Source organism: Fragaria vesca, linkage group LG7 (genome assembly GCF_000184155.1).
Source record: "Fragaria vesca subsp. vesca linkage group LG7, FraVesHawaii_1.0, whole genome shotgun sequence".
In the NCBI taxonomy this organism is placed as follows: Eukaryota; Viridiplantae; Streptophyta; class Magnoliopsida; order Rosales; family Rosaceae; genus Fragaria; species Fragaria vesca.
In genome coordinates, this window is record NC_020497.1 from 508519 (window position 1) to 520039 (window position 11521).

General features: G+C 38.5%; 1 pseudogene; it reads right to left on the bottom strand.

Annotated features, from left to right (window-relative positions):
* LOC101301914 overlaps window positions 1-11521 on the bottom strand; it is a 28926-nt pseudogene that overhangs the window by 4924 nt on the left and 12481 nt on the right.

Consider the following 11521-nt stretch of genomic DNA (forward strand, 5'->3'; position numbering starts at 1 on the left):
TCCCCTCAGACATGGCTATTTAGAATTTGTTGTTTGTGCTTCTGTTTATTTCAAATCCTACTCAACTATACTACCCTACTCGACCAGCTAAGGAAACTGCAAACGCTCTTAATTATGTATATACATCACCCAATTGAAATTGACTCCTTTGAGTAGGGATTTCCACCCAGAAGCTGACAATCATCACTCCTCCGACCATAGAGCTCAGAAGTAGGCATAGTTAGAACATAAAGATAGGAAATGGGATAGATATCAATCCTCCAAGCCAGGTGAGTTTTTTCACTTTCTTTTGTTAAGAATAAGGTTTCCTCGGCCCAGGTCCTCAGTCAACGGAAAGAAGACGCATACAAAGTACATTCAGAGACAAAGGAATGAGAACTGTTCTATAATTAAAATTAAAATCGTAACATATAACATACGTTTTAAAGCGTTTGCTCCAGAGTCTGAAATCCGAGCACCAAAGAGATCCAGATGCATCGATTTTGTAAGACCTGCAGCAGTAAAAACATGAAATACTGGAACAAGAGGTCTGAAGCTTCAATCAAAAATTTAGGAAGCAAGCAGAGCTATAACAAGTGATTCAGAATGTAAGATTGTTGATGCCAAATAAAGTTTGCTCTTTAGAAGAATATGATCAATTTTACTGAACGACTGGCTTAAATCTACAGCTTTGTAAACAGATGACAAAGCTATAAGCTCAAGGGCGTAGCTTTACAATCCTAAGCATAAGCTACATGACATGAAAGACGAAGTGCTCCCATGAATTGAAATTAAAACAGCTAGAAATCTACCCCTTCTTAGCTAAATGTATTGGGCAATCACATGCAAGGAGATTAATCTCCAGAATTAATGCTTTGCAGCCAGCACAGATCAGCACAAGCACATAAACATGTTTGTTCAACTAAACAAGCTAGTAGCTTTGCAAATTATGGCATCCAAAGGAACTGTAAAATAAAGTACATCAATATCCATACCTGTGATAGCTGCAAGTCCAGCATCAGTGATTTGACGAGCATCCAGATTTAGCGATTTGAGAGATGTCAGTCCATTTAACTTTTGCAGACTACTGTCAGTTACCTGGGTGAATGACAAGTTTAATTTCTCCAGATTCTTTAACCCTGGAAGTAACATCAACCGGACACTCAAATTAATCAACTAATGCTTGAAAAGCAATGCATCTGGGAAACAACACCATAATAAGTTCAAAATGATCTAAAATTCTACAAGTGGATGAGTAGAGAGAGGAATTTTCCAAACTGCTAAAACGTAAACAATCCTTGGAAGCAAAAAGGTGAAAAACACATGCATATGCACAATAAAACGAAGAGATGCATGAGCTGTGTGCTAACAGGAAGCCACTATAGAGGCAAACTGGCAGTATCCCTATCAAAACAGAGTCAATCAATCACCACATATTGCTCGTGGTACAGAAAATACATGTACAACATCCAATTTCTTTCACCTTAAGGCCAGGCAAAGCCTAAAGCACCAACAACAATACAGAATAACTGTACATAGTGTTAGGAGCTCCACGAAATAAGCTAACCAATTCAAAATGAAGAGGACAGTGATGGATAACTTCCATGCAAGAGTAGTGAACATAAAAGCTAGCAAAGCGTAGAAATAGTGATTGTATGTTAAAAATATATACATTCGCTAATCCTTCAATAAGGTGTTTGGATTTACACTAGATTCTTTTTAGGGATAGCATAAACTTAGCTATGGGAAGTAGGGAACAAAAATAGCGTAAACTACATATATTAATGCACCTTACGATATTCTGCATAAGTTTCTGAACTTTGCAGCCCTTAAACAGTCAATGATATACTCAAAGTACAATACAATTGAACTGTCTAGGCTCCATGAATGAAAATCCACAACACAAAAAACCAAAGTGAATGTACTATTAATTCATGGAGGTTCTTGTGCAGATACTTCATTCAGTTTATACATCATTTAAGTCCTTGATCAGAGAAAGATCGATATAAGATTTGTATGAGTGCAACAAAAATAGGCTCAAGACTTTGGTAGCTATCACAACAAAATAAAACCTGGTTTCTAAACAAGATCACGATACAGTATCCAGAGATGCAAAACAAAATGAAACATGATTATGGCACAATGCACAATTATGTCAGCTACATAACCAAAGCACATTGGATTTGCAAAACACTTCCTATTTTGAAACAGGATTAGCTCTAGCTAGTTAAACAAACACATTGAATCCTGACCATAAGGAAAGAAAAGAAAAGAAAAAAAAATTCTAAATCCATGTAATAAGATAGGAATATCATTGTCAATGTAAAATTCGGAAGAAATTAAACTACTGACTCAGGTGGCAGTACTTACATTCCTGCTGCGCAATTAAGTAATAGGTGAGTCCCCTCATCAAGAACAGCGTGTCCATTTGACAGTGAACTGACATAGAAGTGAGGATCCACAGTAGCGGTACCAATAGTAATAGGACTGAGTACGAATTTGGACCAATACAGCAAACACTGAGGCAGACGAGATCCTGGATTTGGGCGTTTAGACTCCCACAGCAAAGCCAACTTGTGATCGTTTTCCTTTCCGACTTGAAACAGGTATGGAGTGTAACCGGGACCAGCCACATACATGTCCATGTCTGCTTCATTCTCGTAATCATGTGTCTCGTAAACTTCGGGGAGCGTGATTCCGTCAGTTGGCAGACCCTTAACTGGTTCGGGAAGCCATTTACGCTGTTGAATATCAAACACATATATTCCCGGAACCACCTTCTGAACGGGCTTCATACTCATGGTAGCAGGCAGCGACATGGGATTCTGAGTACCGAAAGCAAACAGGTAGCGGTCGTCGTAAAGCACCACTCCGGCAGACCATTTACCCGAGATGTCGTCGTAGCCCTCGTCCCACTCGCCTGTCCCCAAGTCATATGAAAGCATGAGATTGGGTGCATTCAGGCTCACAGTGACATAGATGAAAAGTTTACTCTTTGTAAGAGCAAGAAGATGGGACTGGTATGGCGCGTAATTCCTTTCCCGGCGGATCAGGAAAGCCGGAACAGGGAACTGAGGCAACTGTTTAAGAATGCCAGTGTCAGGAGATAGTCGGTATTGGTTATATCCCACCGAGTAAATAAAACCATCGCGCCCAACAGCTGCTGCACCGAATTGTGCACTTAGCAATTTCCCACCACCAAGCACCCATTCAGGATTTTGCCCTAATTCAAAGTGCTTGTACCCGATATTTTCCTTATCTTCATTCTTCATTGCTGTATCGATATCTCCGCCAATCAGATATATGCGAGAGCCTAAGACGGCAAGGCTTGTATCTTGGAGGTCTGAATCGGGAACAGAGATTCGTCTGATATAATCAGAGTCAGACCAACACAGCAGGCCTTCCGTGCCGTCGTTGTTGCCTTCCTCGTCGGATGCAATAAAAAGAGCTTCGTCATTCCAAGGTTTCTCCTCAATCACGTACCACAAATTGTCAGGCTTGTACTTCCCGCTGCACGCTACCCTTACGTAGATCGGTCGGTCACGGCAGATTTCGTCTCCGATTGTCTCTGCCAATGCCATATCAACAACTTGAATATTGCTAGGTTTTGTTCTTCTCTGTTTTCTCTTTGGTGTGAAGGATGGAGGCTTGAGCTTGCATCCTCCTCTTTATAGTGATAAGGCTTTAAATAATGCAATCCCTCATCGGTGATGCGTGAGTTTGAAATGTTTGAAGACACCAATGCAGTTAAACCTGTAGTTCCAGAGGAAAATGAACGTGACAAGAGTTGCAACAAGGTATATGAAATATACAACAATACATACCAAAAATCACTTCCAACGATTTATCTGTCAAGCTGCGGTTCTGCGACAAATTTAGCCATGTCAGACAGACAAGATCTTTCAGATTCTTCACACTAGCATCAGTCAATTCCCCACCACATATCTCAAGAGATTGAAGGTTCTTGAAGTCTGTTTGCACAAAAACACATAAACTTAATTACTTTAAAAATACAATATTATTAAGAAGCTAGTAAACACGTAAAATGAAATTTCCCTTTGAGGCACTGTCAATTTCATCAAAAAACTGAATTAGGATGGGAACCGGAGCAAACTTGACTGCTGAAATATTCTATTCCTACCTTCAGGGTTTCGAAATAGTACCTCCTCGCTTGGAACAGGAACCTCCAAGAAAAATAGGAAATGGAAATTTGGATTAACACATGATGAAAACATAAAATTTGAAAAATTAAAGTGCAACGAAAGTAATCTAGTTACCTAAATCATCATTGAGGAACTCAAGTTATCTAAGAGGGTACTAGCCCCTCCTCGTTTAACAAGCCAAACAACCTCCTGAAACATATTATATAAACCAATGCATTAATCTTTTAAGATTTACTCTTCCTGCATTGGTTGTCTAATGACCTGATCATATCCAAAATAAAGCTTTTTGCATATCCATTTTCTATATTGTTATTTAGTTTAATAGAATTTATCAAACCAAAAGTACCTTTCATATCTTTTCGATGCCCTAGTTCATAGGGAGTATTGTCTGTGGAGTCCTTGTTGACCCTGCATATTCTTCTGTGCTTTGGCCAGTAGAATACCATCACATGAATACAACCTTCCATGGAAATTATGCGCTGCCAAGCAACAGGTAAGTTTTGACTGGATCACCATGAGTCAGATACACACAGACTATTGCTTGGAGCTATCGCCTTCACTGCAGGGGAGCTCAATCAGTTCATCCCAGAATGGCTAAGATCTTCACTTGCACCCCTAAATCTTTCATCATACCCTTCACTATCATCCAATAGTCCAATCCAAGGATGATCCATTCTGCAAACTTCTTTTAGAGTAGATATAATCATATTTTTTTAACAAAATACAAAAGGGGGTTATGATTATTATCTTCAAACCAACACTGGCCTCTGTAACTACAATTTTTCGCATGGCTTCTAACTCAAATCCACCGACTTTCAAAAAAGTTATTCATAAAGACCACACTCATGTCCTTTGCCTCAGATCACTGTTTTACATGATTTTTGCAGGAGTAGAACTGACATTCCTACTTGCATAGATTTTTGTGCTGCATCATATACGTACTGCCTTCCTACCAAAAATGAAAGAAGTTGAGAGACATCAGTATTGTGCTGCATCATGTACGTAGTGCTTTAGGCTGTACGTTATGTACATTTTACCAGGAAAAAAAACAAAGAGGCTTGATACAATGACAGAACACGGATCAATCTGAAAGTTTAATCTGAACACGGATCAAAGAGGCTTGAAACAAAGAGACTTGACTCCACAATCAAACAATCAGAACATGACCGGGTCCACTGATAAGTTACCTTTGCTTCAAGTCCAAGTTTGCAGTGATCGAGCATTAAAGAGAGTTGGTTTTTCTCTTCTTAAAGTATCACTCAATTCTTCCTTAATCTAGAGCTTGGCATGAGGTAAATGGAGATGTTTCTTGATCCAATCTAGACCTGTTTCGTCATGAAGTGCTTGAAGTGAATGCGTGTGTTCAGGACATGAGATAGAATCCCCGACCCATGCTGGTAATTTCTCTTCTGCTCACAGCTAAACGTAGAGCCACCACCACATAACTTGTTCTGATTGAAGACCGAATTTATGCAGAATTGCAACTGAACAATTTCCATGTATCAATCTACAGACTGATTTGGTAAAGATGGCCCAAAATGGGTGCAGCTTTCTGGTTTTATATATTCCTCAAAATCAGCACGAATACCGTATCTGAAACAAATTTCTTGCAAATTATGAGCTGCCACTAACGCAGGATTCCTAACTCCCTTCTTACCGAACCCAAGGACAAGTGCCCGGTGAGTAATGTTATTGGGAAGGATACCGTTTTCGACCATCATACAGATCAAGTTGCAAGCATCATCAATGCTTCCAACACTACAAAATCCATGAATCATAGTGTTATACAGTATCAGGTCTGGACGTAATCCAATATCAAGCATCTTGCGAAATAAAAAATTGGCGTGTTCCATTTGGTGTTTCCTACAGTATCCATTGAGAAGAGCACTGCATGTCACTACATCTGGTTTGACCTCATGCTCACTCATGCAGAACCACACAAAAAAGGCTTCCTCAAAGTTCCCCTTCTTTGAAAATCCATCTATAACATTAGTGAATGCTGCTACATCCAGGGAGAAACCCCTCATGATAAGCTCAATCATGATTTGTTTTGCCTCATTGGTAAATCCTCTTGTGGCAAGACTATGAATCAGAGTGTTATATGTAACAACATCAGGGGAAACATTAGAAGAATTTATCCTATCTAAAACCCCAAAAACCTTTCGTAACTGTCCCTTCCTTCCGAAACCATCCATTAAAGTATTGTAAGCGACAATATCAGGTAGTAGACCCTCTGAAAGCATTGCTTGGAACACATATTCCGCCATTTCTATATCTCCAGACTTGCAGTAAGCATCCATGAGCAACGTGTATGTGGTAGCAGATGGTGTAATTCCACTTTTTAGCATTTTCCCAAAATACAGAAAAGCTCTATTAATGTCTTTCGCTTTGCAGTATCCTCCTATTATAGTTGAATAACAAACACAATCTGGGAGCAAGCCAAACTCACACATCTCGAAAAACAGTCCAGAAGCTTCAAACATGTTGCCATCTGAACATAACTTTGAAATAAAGCTATTGTACAAAAAAATATTGAGGGGAGGACGGAAGATCTTCAGTATCTTTACTGCAGCCGCTGACTGTCTCATCTGGCAGTGGCCATGGATAACTGAACTAATCAAGACCGAATCTGGAGAGATACCCAACTGAGTCATCTTAAACAATAACGTAGTGGCTTCCTTCAAATAAGACATTCTGCATAGAGAATCAATAACGATTGTATACGAAACAACATCAGGCTGAATCCCATACTTCTTCATATCAACAAGCAACTTGAAACCACTTCCCAGATCACCCTCTCTACAGAACTTATGAATGAAGAGACTTATGATGGTAGAATTTAAACCCAGTCCTCTTGTCTGCATAACTTCCAAGAAATCCCATGCAAAATTTAACTGGTTTGATTCTAATAATGCTCGTAGCAGAGTGTTGCAAACACCACCAGAAGGGAAAATATTTTGGCCCTTCATTTCATATGTTACATTCAGAGCCATGTTCACCATGCCTTCCTTAATATACTGATCCACTAGCATGCTACACACAGTTTCTAAAACCCTTGTTTCACTATGGGTTCCATAAAGGACTTCCAGTAACAAATTACATGTCTCCTCTTCAGTATGATTTCTCACAAGATGCCGAACCAAGTCCACTGCTCTATGATTTATGTTCCCGGAAACCAATATATGTACCATCCGACATGCAGCCTGAACCATATGCTTTGATCCATTGCAACATTCTGACCACTTGAAAAAAGTGAGAGCAAGATTAGCATCCAAAACTCTCCTCAAAACAAATAGTTCAAAAACCTCTACCATATTGAACTGATTCCGATAGATATTGTACCCATTTTGACAACCAAGACTCCACGGACGCTTGGCGAGTATTAACACGATTCTTTTCATTACAACATCATCATCAAATGCTCTCTGGTTACTGGAAAGTAAAGAGCTAGTGTCAAAACAAAGTCAATGCTGTTGTCTAGATTCAATTGGGTTCTAATTTTCATACCTTGAGCCAGATATGGAACAAAGACTGGAATTATCGCAGCGATAATGTCTCGTTGTACTTGTCCTCCTGAACAACAGCTTCAAGCGAGCAGCATACACATTTGTAATGGAAGACAACACCCTCATGAACAACAACCTTCGAAACAAAACAAAACAGAACAACGCGTGTAAGACGAAAAGGGACAGCAACCCAGAATAGCGGACACAACCCATTTGCATAAGATGACCAAACTAAAAGATTACAGCTATAATCAATGGAATGGATGAGCTAAAACAGCTGGGTTTGGATTTAAAGAAGAGGAAACCTTTGACAAAAGACTTGGTTGAGTGGCCTTGTTTGCTTCTTGAGGGCTCAGACAAACCAACTTATGCTGCTCTCCTCCAGTTTTTGGGCAACTGGGGTGTTTCAAGTCTTGAACCCTCTCCTCACTTCCGAGATTTTTATCACTCGAATTCCCGTTTTGCCCTTCAATTTATTTTGTGATAAAAGGAAAATGGACATTTTAAAACAGTTTCCTCTCTCCTTTAACATCACCGGGCATTGATCGCATTTTTTTAAGAGTTGCATTTTCGTTACCATTTCCTACTTGCTGTTTTGAAAATGATACTTCTTTTTCCGTAGATGAGTCAAAGTCTTTGAGTTGTGAAAATAGAGTATAGTATTCTTCTTAACTGTAAAATAATTTGTGGGTTACTATTGTGATGCGTTTAATGGGACCACTATATGTATATCATTGTTTGATATATGAATAAATTTTCACATCAACCATAACATCCAAACTTATAGTACTTAGTTTTGACAATTTTCCGTTCTAAATATACAATCTCAATGAAAGTGTCAGAACTCTCTTCCTATACCTCAAGATCATGTTCAGTGTTGTGTATGTTCATGTATCACTAATTAGGCAAACACAACGGCTTTGCAACTCCGCTCTTTGTTTTGTGCAAAAGGAAAATGAAAATCTTCAAAATAAACATTTTCCTCTCTTTATTTTATGTTTTACAACATGATCAAATATATAACTTTGTAGTTTTGAATTATGGGTCGACTCTTGCTCTCTGCTAGGAGTGATTGAGTTTGACGACGGTGTCGGTAGAGACTCCTACTACACTTCGGATACTCCTAACGTCACCGGCAGTTATATTGGCTAGGCTTTATATAGTTCACAATGAATGTCTTGAATCACTTGCGTTTTATTCTATGAAAGTTTATTGAAGTTGATTTTTCACACTACAATGCAACACAAATTTTTTTAACCACCTCATGTTGTTTTTTTTTTTGTTCGATTACACCACCTCGAGTGGTTTACGTATGTCTTATACTTGTTAATGCCAGAAACACATTTCTTGATATCATATATAGTTATAATAAGAGTTGAATAGATGATGACTAACTAACAAGAAGTACATTTTTTGGTTTAAGACTTTCAGCATAAAAGAAAAGAGGCTTTGACTATGTTTTGAACGAATCCACATGACATTGACCAGCTAAATAACAATAGAAGCTTTGAGCTTATATAATATACACGTCTGAAGTGAACTGCCCCCACATTCAGACCAAGATTCCTGGTTTTCTTCTTTTAGCATTTAGCATTAGGGTTCTTCGTCTGTTTCTATGTCTCTCGCCGATCACCAACCTGCCATTGTAAGGTAATGTCTTTGAATCTCATTCTTATGTAACCCACAAAAGATTTGAGGTGCTCTGATTTTGAGCTCTACTAAATTGTTCTATTTATGGGTTTTTGTTGTTGGAATTTGGGAAGTGGCAGAGTGAAGACTGAGGAAAGGGTTGAGCCAGAGCAAGATTTAGATGCACCATCTGGGACATTCACTTGGAAAATCAAAAAATTCTCTAACTTGAAGACCGGCAAGTATGTTTCTGACAGTTTCATCATTGGAGGCACCAAATGGTACGCCCTCTCACTATATTCCCAATATATATTTCACTATTTCAAGTTCAAGATGGATTTTCGTATAATGCCAAAGATGCAATAATTAACTCGAGCAATCAAGATGGTTTTGTTTTGTTTCTTAGTTGGAATGCCAAAGATGCAATCTTTTATTTCAAGATGATGTCTTTTTCGTCGTTAGTTTACCCCAATCATGGGTTTGCTACTAACTAAGCAACAAGCTGCAAATTAAATCAAAGAAAATTGGAGCTAAAAATCATCCAAAGGCTTCTAGTCTAGCTCACTTGGTAGCCTAATATTGTGAATAGTTACTTGGTCTTTACTAGCTATGGTTGGTTTGATATCTCAGGCGGCTGTATATGTATCTGACCGGCGATGACAAGCATCAGGGAAAGCACTTGGCTTTGTATTTGGGGGTTGCATATGCTCAACATTTGGCACCTGGGAGGAATATATATGCACACTTCAGATTGACTGTGGTGAATCAACTTGACATTAACAAGTCAGTCACAAAGCCTAGAAAGGGTAAATAGATTCTTAGCTCTTTTTGTTTTGTTCTGTTTTTTAATTTTTGTTATCTTGTATTCTTCCATGTGTGAAACTCATGATGCTTTGCAACAGCTTAGTTATTATACTATGTCAATTTGCCATTATAAAAACTAAGGTGCCGGCACAAAGGAAGAAATGGACTGGATGTGTAACAAATTTAGAACTCTTAGAGATAATAACTAACAATTAGGAACAAATTAGAACTATAAGCTTGTCTTCAAGCAGATTTGAACACGATCTGATCACTGTTGTGGAAGCAGATATGCAATATGACACGTAATTTTTAAATATACCAACATATATAAGCACTATTAAGGAACAAAGGAACTGAAGTTGGGGAAACCATGTTACGAACATCAGCTCCATAAAAGGTCACAGTTCTAGGGATCAGAGAACTTCTGGATATGCTTGATGTTAATAGCCATAAGGGTACTTAAAATTCACAAGTCATTTTCATATATGGGTATCGACACAGTACTTTCCTCTCAATGTATAAATCACGGGAACTGAATATCAGATTCATGATAAACTATCATAGATGCTCTATCATATGTATATAGCCTTCGGTAGTAGTACTGAAGCCTAATTTATCTTAATTAGACCCTTGTTTTCTTTTCGCATTTTATTGAGCCTTGTTTTTTGTTTTTGTTTTTCTGGAACAAGCAAAAGCAAGCAGCTAGAGGATCCAACTCCTATTGTACTTATAAAGTATTGGCTGTATCTTACTATGTACCTATTAACCAAGCTTTTGCAGTGTGTGAAGAAGGAAGGAAATAGACAAACTTGGTTATATGTATATATGTAAATCTCTTCTTGGGTAGTTCATTTATCTAATAATGATTCACCATATGTGTCTCATTTCGTTCTTCCATCCCCTTTTTGGTGAGACATAAGGTGTTACAACAAATTTATATGTTTATTACTGTTATTAGCATTTACTCGAGGGCTAGTGAATTCCTAGAAAATCAAAAAATGTGTATCTGAAGTAACCTGGTGATTGGTGATGAACATCACATGCCTTTTGTTATTGGCTGTGTATTTACTCTTTGTCAATTATTGGGGGGGTTCACAGGCATTCAGAGAGAATTCGATGCAGACAAGAATGACTGGGGGTTCAAAGCTTTCATGCCCCTTAGTGAACTATATGAATGCTCTGCAGGTTATGTACTGAATGATGTATGTATTGTTGAAGCCAAGGTTTATGTCCCGTTAAGGTTTGAACATCAAGGATCTAATGTTTCTGTAACTATGGAGTCCTCAAGGAATGAACATAAGAGGCTGGAACAAAATGTGAATCCCATGAAATCTCCAGCCACTTCAGCAGCAACTAAGGCCGCAAATTTGGATTCGGATCTGCCAACCAGCACCAAAAGCTGGTCCCCATGACCAGCCAATCACTTCTCTCTCTCTCTCT